At 40.6% G+C, this 14,183-nt stretch overlaps 1 protein-coding gene across 8 annotated transcripts in view; it reads right to left on the minus strand.

The window, feature by feature from the left end:
- The window catches only part of ASNS (asparagine synthetase (glutamine-hydrolyzing)), a 163,335-nt gene that overhangs the window by 83,475 nt on the left and 65,677 nt on the right, over positions 1–14,183 (minus strand). For 4 of the 8 annotated variants that reach the window (XM_047094957.1, XM_047094955.1, XM_047094954.1 and 1 more), the window contains exons 3-5: positions 8,541–8,672; positions 6,447–6,746; positions 3,681–3,770 (exon numbers count right to left, since the gene is read on the minus strand). The gene's annotated coding sequence lies outside the window, so the exon portion shown is untranslated. The remainder of the gene's footprint in view (positions 1–3,680; positions 3,771–6,446; positions 6,747–8,540; positions 8,673–14,183) is intronic. The other 4 variants (XM_047094959.1, XM_047094958.1, XM_047094956.1 and 1 more) reach the window with 2 other exon arrangements.

Genomic DNA, 14,183 nt, shown 5'->3' on the forward strand with positions numbered 1-14,183 from the left:
GAAAATACATTGCAATCCAGGCCTATCTCAAGAAATAAGAAAAATCCCACATACAAAATCTAACAGCACACCTAAAGGAAATAGAAGCAGAACAGCAAAGACAGCCTAAACCCAGCAGAAGAAGAGAAATAATAAAGATCAGAGCAGACATAAACAATATAGAATCTAAAAAAACTGTAGAGCAGATCAACGAAACCAAGAGTTGGTTTTTTGAAAAAATAAACAAAATTGATAAACCTCTAGCCAGGCTTCTCAAAAAGAAAAGGGAGATGACCCAAATAGATAAAATCATGAATGAAAATGGAATTATGACAACCAATCCCTCAGAGATACAAGCAATTATCAGGGAATACTATGAAAAATTATATGCCAACAAACTGGACAACCTGGAAGAAATGGACAAATTCCTAAACACCCACACTCTTCCAAAACTCAATCAGGAGGGAATAGAAAGCTTGAACAGACCCATAACCAGTGAAGAAATTGAATCAGTTATCAAAAATCTCCCAACAAATAAGAGTCCAGGACCAGATGGCTTCCCAGGGGAATTCTACCAGACGTTTAAAGCAGAGATAATACCTATCCTTCTCAAGCTATTCCAAAAAATAGAAAGGGAAAGAAAACTTCCAGACTCATTCTATGAAGCCAGTATTACTTTGATTCCTAAACCAGACAGAGATCCAGTAAAAAAAGAGAACTACAGGCCATATCCCTGATGAGTATGGATGCAAAAATTCTCAATAAGATACTAGCAAATCGAATTCAACGGCATATAAAAAGAATTATTCACCATGATCAAGTGGGATTCATTCCTGGGATGCAGGGCTGGTTCAACATTCGCAAATCAATCAACGTGATACATCACATTAACAAAAAAAAAGAGAAGAACCATATGATCCTGTCAATCGACGCAGAGAAGGCCTTCGACAAAATCCAGCAACGTTTCTTAATAAAAACCCTCAAGAAAGTCGGGATAGAAGGAACATACTTAAACATCATAAAAGCCATTTATGAAAATCCTACAGCTCACATCATCCTCAATGGGGAAAAACTGAGAGCTTTTTCCCTGAGATCAGGAACACGACAGGGATGCCCACTCTCACTGCTGTTGTTTAACATAGTGTTGGAAGTTCTAGCATCAGCAATCAGACAACAAAAGGAAATCAAAGGCATCAAAATTGGCAAAGATGAAGTCAAGCTTTCACTTTTTGCAGATGACACGATATTATACATGGAAAATACGATAGACTCCAACAAAAGTCTGCTAGAACTGATACATGAATTCAGCAAAGTTGCAGGATACAAAATCAATGTCCAGAAATCAGTTGCATTCTTATACACTAATAATGAAGCAACAGAAAGACAAATAAAGAAACTGATCCCATTCACAATTGCACCAAGAAGCATAAAATACCTAGGGATAAATCTAACCAAAGATGTAAAAGATCTGTATGCTGAAAACTATAGAAAGCTTATGAAGGAAATTGAAGAAGATATAAAGAAATGGAAAAACATTCCATGCTCATGGACTGGAAGAATAATTATTGTCAAAATGTCAATACTACCCAAAGCTATCTACACATTCAATGCAATCCCAATCAAAATTGCACCAGCATTCTTCTCGAAACTAGAACAAGCAATCCTAAAATTCATATGGAACCACAAAAGGCCCCGAGTAGCCAAAGTAATTTTGAAGAAGAAGCCCAAAGCAGGAAGCATCACAATCCCAGACTTTAGCCTCTACTACAAAGCTGTCATCATCAAGACAGCATGGTATTGGCACAAAAACAGACACAGACCAATGGAATAGAATAGAAACCCCAGAACTAGACCCACAAACGTATGGCCAACTCATCTTTGACAAAGCAGGAAAGAACATCCAATGGAAAAAAGACAGCCTCTTTAACAAATGGTGCTGGGAGAACTGGACAGCAACATGCAGAAGGTTGAAACTAGACCACTTTCTTGCACCATTCACAAAGATAAACTCCAAATGGATAAAGGACCTGAATGTGAGACAGGAAACCATCAAAACCCTAGAGGAGAAAGCAGGAAAAGACCTCTCTGACCTCAGCCGTAGCAATCTCTTACTTGACACATCCCCAAAGGCAAGGGAATTAAAAGCAAAAATGAACTACTGGGACCTTATGAAGAGAAAAAGCTTCTGCACAGCAAAGGAAACAACCAACAAAACTAAAAGGCAACCAACGGAATGGGAAAAGATATTTGCAAATGACATATCGGACAAAGGGCTAGTATCCAAAATGTATAAAGAGCTCACCCAACTCCACACCCGAAAAACAAATAACCCAGTGAAGAAATGGGCAGAAAACATGAATAGACACTTCTCTAAAGAAGACATCTGGATGGCCACCAGGCACATGAAAAGATGCTCAATGTCGCTCCTCATCAGGGAAATACACATCAAAACCACACTCAGATGTCACCTCATGCCAGTCAGAGTGGCCAAAATGAACAAATCAGGAGGCTATAGATGCTGGCGAGGATGTGGAGAAAAGAGAACCTTCTTGCACTGTTGGTGGGAATGCAAATTGGTGCAGCCACTCTGGAAAACAGTGTGGAGGTTCCTCAAAAAATTAAAGATAGACCTACCCTATGACCCAGCAATAGCACTGCTAGGGATTTACCCAAGGGATACAGGAGTACTGATGCATAGGGGCACTTGTACCCCAATGTTTATAGCAGCACTCTCAATAATAGCCAAATTATGGAAAGAGCCTAAATGTCCATCAACTGATGAATGGATAAAGACATTGTGGTTTATATACACAATGGAGTACTACGTGGCAATAAGAATGAAATATGGCCCTTTGTAGCAACGTGGATGGAACTGGAGAGTGTGATGCTAAGTGAAATAAGCCATACAGAGAAAGACAGATACCATATGTTTTCACTCTTATGTGGATCCTGAGAAACTTAACAGAAACTCATGGGGGAGGGGAAGAAAAAAAAAGAGGTTAGAGTGGGAGAGAGCCAAAGCATAAGAGACTCTTAAAAACTGAGAACAAACTGAGGGTTGATGGGGGATGGGAAGGAGGGGAGGGTGGGTGATGGGTATTGAGGAGGGCACCTTTTGGGATGAGCACTGGGTGTTGTATGGAAACCAATTTGACAATAAATTTCATATATTGAAAAAAAAAAAAAAAGAGTCCAACTTCAGCTCAGGTCATGATCTTACGGTTGGTGAGTTTGGCCCCGCGTCAGGCTTTGTGCTGACAGCTCAGAGCCTGGAGCCTGTTTCAAATTCTGTCTCCCTTTTCCTCTGCCCCTCCCCTGCTCACGTTCTGTCTGTCTTTGAAAAATGAATAAACCTTAAAAAAATAATCAATAAGAAAAAGTATTCCAACAAAAATTAACAGGTAATTCTGCATCCCTAATCTACCAAATCCAATCCATCAACAACTGCTGTCAGCTCTAGTCCCAGAATCAAGCTCAAATCCAACCCCGTCTATGGTAGCTTTCTACTGTGTTAATTAAGCTAAATTGGAACTTTATTTCCCAGAATTCCCTTCCTGTGTAGTGGTGGGTTATAGTGGGATGTAAGAAAAGCTTGCATGAAATTTCAACTTCCAAAAAAAGCAGCAGCCATTAAGATCTAGCGGTCAGTGCAGGGTACCCTGTGGCAGTTCACTTGTATTGCTACAGATGTGTTGGCTCACCTTGTAGGAGGGGGGCAGCAGCTGTGCCCTTGGCTTCTCCAGCTCCCTCTGTATCTCCTCCTTCAGCTTCTCCAAGTCCTGGGTCAGGTGCTGGAGGAGGTGGGGGAGGGGAGGGAGGTCCTGTACATGATCAAGCTGGAGGCACAAGTGGTTCCAGTTCATCACCACTCTCCCCTGATTCACACTCAGCTTTTCTTCCCAATTCCTGGACCTACTGACTGCATGGACCTCAGGCCTACCACTAGGCATACCAGATGCAACTTTCTATAGACTTCTTCATCACCTCCCCCAATTGTGGAAGATCTAAATCCAGCAAGATCATGCATTTCATATCACTCTTATTGAACTCTGACTGATACAGAATTGATGCTGTATCATTTATGGTTCCAGGGGAACAGAACCTTAAGGATGGCACTCTAAATTAGTTTGGGGCTATCTGGAATTGATTTTCTGATATAATTAGAGAGGCAATAGTAGAGGAGACACTGGTAGTTTATGACATGCAAAAGAGTACTTGAAGTATCACCTGTAGACACCTGTAATCAAGTGTCAATAAAAGGGAAGGATTTGAGTGAACTAATTGTTACCAAAGATTTCAGCAAGAATAAAAAAGTAGTTTGGGATTGAGTGGCTGCTACTAAGTGCACTGAAGAACACGAGGAAACAAATTGATGAGCTTAAGGATATATCATTGTCCTCAAAGATAGAGATATCCTGTTCTAGAGTCAAGATTTCTGAAAAGCAAACATGAAATTCAATTCTGTGGGGAGCTGAATTACAATACAAATTGAATTCTGAACTTTGCAGGGTTTCTCATGTTAAGGTCAGAACATAGACTGAGTAGGAATAGGACTTAAAATTGAGGATAGGAACATATGAGCAGAATCCAATAAAGCTGAGGACCTTGAACCCCTAAATTCTACTGATCCTCCTTTGCCTACAGAATCAGCCCTTCCACCTCTGAAGAGATTGGTCTTCCCTAGTAGGAAGAAGCTATAACATCTTCTCCTAAAGGAATTACCTTGCAGGAAACCACTGTTCTTCCTCAAGAACTACCCTCATGCCTCTCATTTCCTCTATACCTGTTCAAGTCCCAGAAGGTCCCAGGAGGGAAGCTATAAAGTATAACTCATAAGAAGTTCAATGCACACACACACACACACGCAAGATTTTGTCAATTAATATTGACAGAACCTCAGTATTGTGCATGAGAATGGATCCTAAGTTGTACTGGATCAGAGAAGAAATATAATGTTGGACCTCCTGAAATCAGTTGTTTTTGGTGCACTAGGCTGAGTTTCTGGAATAAATGTGTTGGCTCTAGGGGCTGTGAATGTCTTGGAAAGTTTGGTTGGTTGGTTACTAAAACCTGGAGTTAGAGACACTCTGTCCTAAATGGATTTGAAGTTTCATAACCGTCTTGGTATGCTGATGAAAGGATCCTAAGGATTAGGGAAAATGATATGCTTAAGGAGATTTATTATGTAATACCCTCTATGTTCCTCAGAATAGCCCAGAGGATACACCTTTCACTAAGGCTTTAAGAAACACATTAAGGAAAGAAGCCTAGCATCAATCAAGAACTCTGTGGTGGCTGTTGTCTAAATGTTAGAAATGAAAGGAAGTAATGCTGCCATCAAACTGGGGTCCCTGATTTCAATGGGAATGATGAGATCCTGGGGTGGCAGGGGTTTGTTTGTTTTTTTAATAACAAAAGATGAGGAAGATGTTACCATAACAGACAGCAAAACCGAAAGTCATCACCAAAGTCTGACCCATAGGACATCCAATAGTTGATCATGATGTTCCTAGAACAGAAATAAATATCCCCCTACTAGTGTCTTGTTTATTTGTAGAAGCAGTGTGGTGAAAAGAAGTCATACCTTACTTAGCAATAAAGAATTGTGGCCCCTCAGCCAACTGCCAGATGTAAATCAGTTCAAAGACCCAAAAAGCACCTTGAATGAAAGGAAGGCAGAGTCCCCTTGAGGAACAATCCTACTAACTAACCAAAAACTTACACTGCAAGTCCTCCTCCCAGCTCTGGTTGAGCTGTTTTTGACCTGGGACAATCTAACCCTCTGGATCATAGCTCTTAACATCTGGAGACATTTTGGGTCGTCACAACTGGGAAGGTGCTACAGGAATTGAATGACTAGAGGCCAGGGATGCTATGAAACATCCTGCAATGTATAGGATAGTCCCCACAACAGAGAAGTAATTATGGAGCCCAAAGTATCAAGAGTGCTAAGGCTGAGAAACCCTGCTTTTTCCAAGAGAACTGCAACGCCTGTTTCAACAAGCACAAAGTGGGCCAACACTGAACACTAAGCTTGGATTTGGCACATATAGTAAATCTGAGAGTCACAACACAGATCGAAGAGTGATGTGAGAACAGTGTTCAGATACTCCTAGGGCTCTGAAAGTTTAATTATCCAAAGCATTATATAATTGTGTGTGTGTGAGAGAGGGAAATCTGGATTAAAAATAGAAAGGATAGGGGTGCGTGGGTGGCTCAGTTGGTTAAGCATCCAACTTTGGCTCAGGTCATGATCTTGTGGTTTGTGAGTTTGAGCCCTGTGTTGGGTTCTGACAGCTCAGAGCCTGGAGCCTGCTTCAGATTCTGTGTCTCCTGGTGCTCTCTTTCTCTCTCTCAAAAATAAATAAACATTAAAAAAAATTTTAAAGGATATAATTAACCATATTAACAGGTTTTTTAAAGCCTGGTTTAAATTAAAAATGCCAAGGAATCCTCTTTTGACTTACCAAATCCAACTCCATCAGCAACTGTGGTTCAAAAATCAGTCAAAATACAACTCTTCTGGTCTCTTCTGCTACCCGCCCTAGATGAAGCCACCATCATGTCTCTCCTGGAAAGCTACTTTAGCAGCTTCTTTACTTCCTCCCTTGTTCCTGGGGAATCCACTCTTGATATGCTGCTGCCAAGTGACGTTCTTAAAATGTAGATTACTTGCAATGCTCCTGTGCAGCACAGAGTCCAGGTGAGGATGTGGGCCATAATATGGTAAGTGAAATTGGGATCTTTTTCCTACCTTGAAGGGAAGCCTAGAGGTATAAGTAAAAAACAAACAAACAAACAAACAAAAAAAAAAAAAACACTGATCCGGTTTTTTCCCGGCTTGACAGAGCATATATGGAAGGTCTCCCTGCTTCCATTCCTGGTCCGGTCCCACTTCCACACACACATTCACAGACTACCCCTCAGAGCAGCAGAGTGATCTATTCAGACCATAAGTCAGGTCACTCAGCATAAAACACCCACCCACAAGAGCCTACCTGAGCAGGCTCCTAATCTATATAGTCCTGAGTCGGGCCTGAGGGTCTTAAAGTTGTCAGTCTCTCCAGGTGATTCTAATTGTTGCCAGTGCTGAGAACCACTAGCCTAAAGTTGTGCTTCTCAAAAATCTAATGTGCATACAAATCACCTGGGAGTCTTGTGAACTTCACTTCCTGACTCCGTAGGGCTGAAGTGGGGCCAGAGATGAGGCCAGAGATGCCGCAGTTCTAACAAGCTCCCAGGTGGTGCTAATGCTGCCGTTTGAGGACCACACTTTGCATAACCAGACCCTAGCAGGGTAAATCAGTGCTAAACTGCCTTGCTCATAAGCACTTGCAATCATATTTTTCACCCTCTACCAGTCCTCCAGTTTCCTAACCTCCTAGACCCACTAATAACTCTGCAGCTAGCTAGCTCAGGAATGCCCAACAGGATCTTCAGGACAGACTTGTGGACAAAAGAATGACATAATGATGGTGCTCACTATAAGCAAGCCCAGATTATTTGAATGGGAAACGCTGTATTTCTTCCCAAGGTACAGTAAGGCTTTCTTCCAGGTAAAATTATGCAAAATTCAGCCCTGTCATGTCCCACTGGAAAATGGATTTTCAGTGACAGGCTAAAACCTAATTATAGTACCCTCCTCTCTCTAATATGTAGCTACAGCAGTGTTTCTTAAATTTTATCACCTCCCTAAACAGCATTATGAGACTCTTCCCCCCTAATCACAACCCCCTTCTCCATTAAATGTTAATACCACAACTCCTTCACCTGTCAAATAGCAGGGAGGAAAAACACCTCCAGGGCTATCAGGAGGGTTGGGACAATTAACATCCAGAAGAGAACCTGGCTCCATTTGGGGCCTCTGTAGTGAGAGACTGACTTAAAAGATGGTTGCCCTGGTGATGTCGCTTGAGGAATAGGTGGCTTCCCTGGGAAGGGAAATAGTTTCCAGTCTCCTTTTTTTTTTTTTTTTTTTAATTCCAGGATTCAGCTGAGGACCAAGTTATATTATATTACAGTACAAACTTATTACTAAGGGATTATCATTACTTTTTCTTGACTTTGATCTCTTTCCAAATTAGATCCTACCATCAGTGCCAAAGACCTCTTAAGATTCTACCACGTAAGAAAAAAATTCTTTAAAATATTTAGTATTTCAACAAATTAAAAAAATAAGTATTTTATAAATAAGTTTTAGCCATTTTCATCATTTAACCTTATTTCTTTAAAAGGAGAAAGGGAATGGCTTATGATTTTCCTATCATATTAGGAAATCAGTACACAAAAAGAAATTAAATCACTACACAAAAATAAATTTTAAATTTAAGTTCTATCGGAAGTGCATCTGACATTGTCGTGGTTCTCAATCCTGACTGGTCCTCAAAATCACCTGTAGGGCATCTTAAAAAGAAAGATGGTTTTTAGGGGCCACAGCAAATGTGCTGCTAAGAACATCTTGTATTCATCTTTTTGGGGATATAGGTATAGATATAGATATAGATATAGATATAGATATAGATATAGATATAGATATTTGTAGATACTCTCAAATAGCTTACCAAAGCGGTTATACAAATTAACAATCACATCAGCAGTGTCTGAGAATCTCCATTGCTCCATATCTTCACCATCTGTTGGTATTCTGTTCTTTCTATTTCAACCATTTCAGTGATTTTTTTAATTTGCATATCCTGAAACACAAATGAAGTTGAATGTATGTTTATTGGTCATTTTGTATATTTTCTATTGAGATGTGTCAATTGAGAATCCAATTGAGTTGGATTCTCTGACTTATTAATATGTTATAATATGTATCATATTCAAGGCACAAGTTCTTTGTTTTATATATATATATATATATATATACATATATATATATATAGAGAGAGAGAGAGAGAGAGGAAATATTTTCCTTTACATCTTACTCTTTTAGTGGTGACTTCTGTTGAACAGAAGTTCTTAATATATCTCAATTATCAGTTGTTAACCATCTAGATGCCCATCAATAGTAAAGTGAAAAAATAAATTGTAGTTTACTTACAGAATGAAATACTATATAGCAATAATAATGAACAAATCACAACTGTCTGCAATAGTATGGATAAATCTCATATAAGATTGAGAGACCTAGCCTCAACAATCAGACAACAAAATAAATAAAAGGCATATAAATTGGAAGGAAAAAGTCAAACTTTCACTCTTGGCAGACAACATAATACTCTACATGGAAAACCTGAAGACTCCATCAGAAACTGCTAGAACTGATACATGAATTCAACAGAGTCGCAGGATATAAAATCAATGTACAGGAATCAGTTGCATTTCTATATACCAATAATGAAGCAGCAGAAAGAAAAATCAAGGAATTGATCTCATTAACAACTGCACCAAAAACCATAAGATACCTAGGAATAAATCTAGCCAAAGAGGTAAAAGATCTGTACACTGAGAACTATAAAAAGCTTATGAAATAAATTGAAGAAGACACCAAAAAAAAGGAAAAACATTTCATGTTCCTGGATACGAAGAACAAATATTGTTAAAATGTTGATACCACCCAAAGCAATCTACACATTCAATACAATATCTATCAAAATAACACCAGCATTGTTCACAGAGCTAGAACAAACAATTTTAAAACTTGTATGGAGGGGCGCCTGGGTGGCTTAGTCGGTTAAGCGGCCGACTTCGGCTCAGGTCACGATCTCACAGTCCGTGAGTTCGAGCCCCGCGTCAGGCTCTGTGCTGACCGCTCAGAGCCTGGAGCCTGTTTCAGATTCTGTGTCTCCCTCTCTCTCTGACCCTCCCCCGTTCATGCTCTGTCTCTCTCTGTCTCAAAAATAAATAAACATTAAAAAAAAATTAAAAAAAAATTAAACTTGTATGGAACCAGAAAAGACCCCCAAATAGCCAAAGTAATGTTGAAAGAGAAAACCAAAGCTGAAGGCATCATAATTCCAGACTTCAAGCTGTATCCCAAAGCTGTAATCATCAAGACACTATGGTACTTTCACAAAAACACATAGATCAATGGAACAGAATAGAGAACCCAGAAATAGACCCACAAATGTATGGCCAACTTACCTTCAACAAAGGAGGAAAGAATATCCAACGGGAAAAAGACAGTCTCTTCAGCAAATGTTGTTGGGAAAACTGGACAGCAACATGCAGAAGAATGAACCTGGACCACTTTCTTATATCATACATAAAAATAAACTCAAACTGGATGAAAGACCTAAATGTAAGATAGGAAACCATCAAAATCCTAGAGGAGAAAATTGGCAGCAACCTCTTTGGACTCGGCCTTAGCAACTTCTCACTAGACATGTCTCTGGAGGAAGGGAAACAAAAGCAAAAATGAACTATCGTGACCTCATCAAGATAAAAAGCTCCTGCACAGTGAAGGAAACAATCAACAAAACTAAAAGGCCACATACATAATGGGATAAGATATATGCAAATGACATATCAGATAAAGGGTTAGTATCCAAAATCTATAAAGAACTAATCAAACTCAACTCCCAAAAACCCCAAATAATCCAATGAAAAAATGGGCAGAAGACATGATTGGACACTTTTCCAAAGAAGACATCCACATGGCCAACAAACACATGAAAAGTTCTCAACATCACTCATCATCAGGGAAATACAAATCAAAACCACAATGAGATACCACTTCACACCTGTCAGAATGGCTAAAATTAACAACTCAGGCAACAACAGATGTTGGTGAGGATGCAGGGAAAGGGGAACCCTTTTGCACCACTGGCAGGAATGCAAACTGGTGCACCCACTCTGGAAAACAGTATGGAGGTTCCTCAAGAGATTAAAAATAGAACGACCCTATGATCCAGCAATTGCACTACTAGGTATTTATCCGAGGGATACAGGGATGCTGTTTCAAAGGGGCACATGCACCACAATGTTTATAGCAGTGCTATCCACAATAGCCAAATTATGGAAAGAGTCCATCAACTGATGAATGGGTAAAGAAGATGTGGTGTATACACACACACACACACACACACACACACACACACTCACACACACAATGGAATATTACTCAGCGATCAAAAAGAATGAAATCTTGCCATCTACAATAACGTGGATGGAACCAGAGTGTATTATGCTAAGTGAAACAAGTCAGTCAGAGAAAGACAAATATCATATGATTTTCCTCATATGTGGAATTTAGGGGAGGTGGGCATGGGGATGGGCTAACTGGTGATGGGCATTAAGGAGGGCACTTTTTAGGATGCATACTGGGTGTCATTAGGAAGTGATGAATCACTAAATTCTACTCCGGAAACCATTACTACACTATACGTTAACTAAGTTGGATTTAAAGTTTTTTTTAAAAAGTGGGTCACCTGGGTGGCTCAGTCAGTTAAGCATCCAACTCTTGGTTTTGGCTCAGGTCATGATCTCACTGTTTTGTGGGTTTGAGCCCCACGTTGGACTCCTCTGCGCTGACAGTGTGGAGCCTGTTTGGGATTCTCTGTCTCCTTCTCTCTCTGCTCCTCCTCCATTTGTGCTGTCTCTGTCTCTCTCAAAATAAATAAATAAATAAATGTTTAAAAAGAAAAAAATTTTTTAAATGTTGAGGGAAAGAAGTTAGGTACAAAAGTATATGCTGTTTCAATTCTGTTTGTTTTTTGTTTTTTTAACTCTCCAAACTACGTTAATCCATGATGTTAGAAGTGAGGATGTTGACAACTTCTGCTGGGCAGTAGTAACTAGAAAGGGGTTCAAATGGTTCTCTTGAGATGCTGGGGAAAATCTGTTTCTTAATCTGTAGCTTGTTCAGTTTGTAAAAATTTATCTAGGTTCACATTTATTATATGTTTACTTCAACAAAAAGTTAACAAAAATAGAGGTACATAAGCCTTAGCCCCATCCCGAGAGGGTCCGGGAGTCCATGCTTCCTTGTGATGTAATGCCCGAAGTTCCGAAACCTCCCACAAAAGTCCACCAGAGTCGTAAGTCAAAGCCAAGCGGCAAGGGTCGTTTATTGCAGGTTCGAACCTGGTCCTCTGCGCACTCGTCGCCGGTGACGCAAGAGGCCACGATCAGGGTTGGTACAGCGTTTTTATAGACAGAGACAAATAGCACAGGGGAGGTTTCAAATTATGAGGGGCCTGATTAGTTGATTTTAAAGTAAGGACATTTGTTGTTCTCTGATTGGGCGTCCTTTGTCTGTCCTTTGGCGGGAAGGCTTTGTCCGTTACTTGTGGCGGGAGAAAAAAGGGGGAAGGGGGAAGGGGGTAGGGTAGGTGAGGAATGTGCTAAGCAAGCAGGTTTACAGAAGCGAGAAATGCCGGTTAGTTTATGTACAATCACTCATTCCATTACATATCAGACTACATTTAGGAAGGTTCACAACCCATTCTACTACACAGCGGGTTACATTCAGGAAAGGCCTCACAATGCTCGTAGCAAACAGCAAGCAAAACAGACTTCTCAGCAATTGTATTTCTTATCAAAGATCCATAATAAGCAGAAAAGAGAACTTTAGCTTTAAACTAAGGCAGGGCTGTCATTTGGATTTAAAGCTGTTCTTTTCAGTGATTCAGATGGGCAGCCAGGGCTGAGGACTTTTCTTTCTTTCTTTTTTATTTTCTTAAGTTTATTTCTTTATCTTGAGAGAGAGAGGGAGAAAGAACAAGCTGGGGAGGGGCAGAGAGGGAGAGGGAGACAGAGGATCCAAAGCAGGCTCTGTGCTGATAGTGGACAGCCTGAAACGGCACTTGATCTCAGGAACTGAGAGATCATGACCTGAGCCAAATTCAGATGCTTAACTAACTAAGCTACCCAGGCACCTCAGGGCTGAGGACTTTTGAACAACACTCTGATTACAAATATACATAGATATAAGGGCTGGGAGCCCCATTCCTGAAAAAAAAATGTCTGTAGTTTATTGGACACAGTAACATGGTGGGATTATGGAGTTGTCCTTTTCCTTAATCATTCTCACTTTGTATTCTTAAAATGTTGTTTTGTGCAAATATTAAAATCCTGTCACTTATACTTCTCTGTCCTCTCACTATTTTTTTCATTGTTGTTGTTGATTATCTGCAAAGAGGTACTTGCTTGTAGGTCCAGAAATGTGGCAAGAGGGAAGAGAGACAGAAGCCAGGAGGAAGTGAGAAGATAAACACGATCCTCATGGCACTAGCTTTCTCCATCTTTTGTACCTCTGGTTAGTTCCAACCCACAGCCAAGCATCCTCCTCAGACCAAGTATGGGAGGACAGTGGTGATGTACAACTCTTAGGAGGGCAGGGTCCAAAATGTATGGGGCTCTACAAATTACTGGAGCAGAGTGAGGTCCTGAAGGACAGGAGACACAGAGGCAGCCACAGCTGCTGGGCACAGCTTTCTCCTTGGCTTTCTCTCTGCCCTTTCATGCCCTGTTGGGCAGTTTGAATGCAGGCTGGTCATTTCATCATTTTTTTGCAAGAGCCCGTGAAAAGGGGAGTGGACTCTGATGCTGCTAGGCAGATTCTAATTTAGACTAGAGGCTGGAGAATGGGGCAAGAGACATGAGAGGGATGACGTGTTAACACTGCATTTGTGAGCCTGGAAAGAAATGTGACTCGGGGTAATGGAGATATTGGCTAACGGGCTCAGTTTTTCATTCCCAGGCATTTGGTGGTTGACTGGTGTTTTCCTCCTGTAATAAGCCCTCCTTGTTATTCCCAGGCCAAACAAATCCCTCCTTCTCTGTGCTTCTGCTGCACTTAGCACTTCTGTACATCCCACCTCACCTGCCCTGTGCTTAGTGGGTTGAGATCCGTGACTTGCTCTAGACCACTGGTTCTCTGAGCATGGTTCCTGGAGCATTTTTAGACATGCAGAATATCGGAACCCAGCCCAAACCCACTGAATCAGAAACTCTGGGTATCGGATGCAGGGTCCGGAGATCTGGAGAAACAAGCCAGCCATGTGATCCTAATGCAGGCTGAAGTGTGGCTTTCAGGCTCTAGGAATGGGACTTCCTTTTCAGAAGAGCACCTGTGAAGTATATCCTGAGGGACTTGGAAATCAACTAAACGTAGGAAGGCAGAGAAACAGTAAAAGACAAAGACGTTTCTAGTTTGGGCAACTGGGTTGGTTGTACCATGAAACCAAATAAAGAATACAAGGAGAGGAGATATTTTAGTCTGTTCCATTTTGTTTGTTCGTGGGGTTCCCAGAACGTAA

The sequence above is a fragment of the Lynx rufus genome, unplaced genomic scaffold (assembly GCF_022079265.1).
Source record: "Lynx rufus isolate CCGP_SWC_20201006 ecotype Redwood Valley unplaced genomic scaffold, mLynRuf1.p SCAF_4, whole genome shotgun sequence".
In the NCBI taxonomy this organism is placed as follows: domain Eukaryota; kingdom Metazoa; phylum Chordata; class Mammalia; order Carnivora; family Felidae; genus Lynx; species Lynx rufus.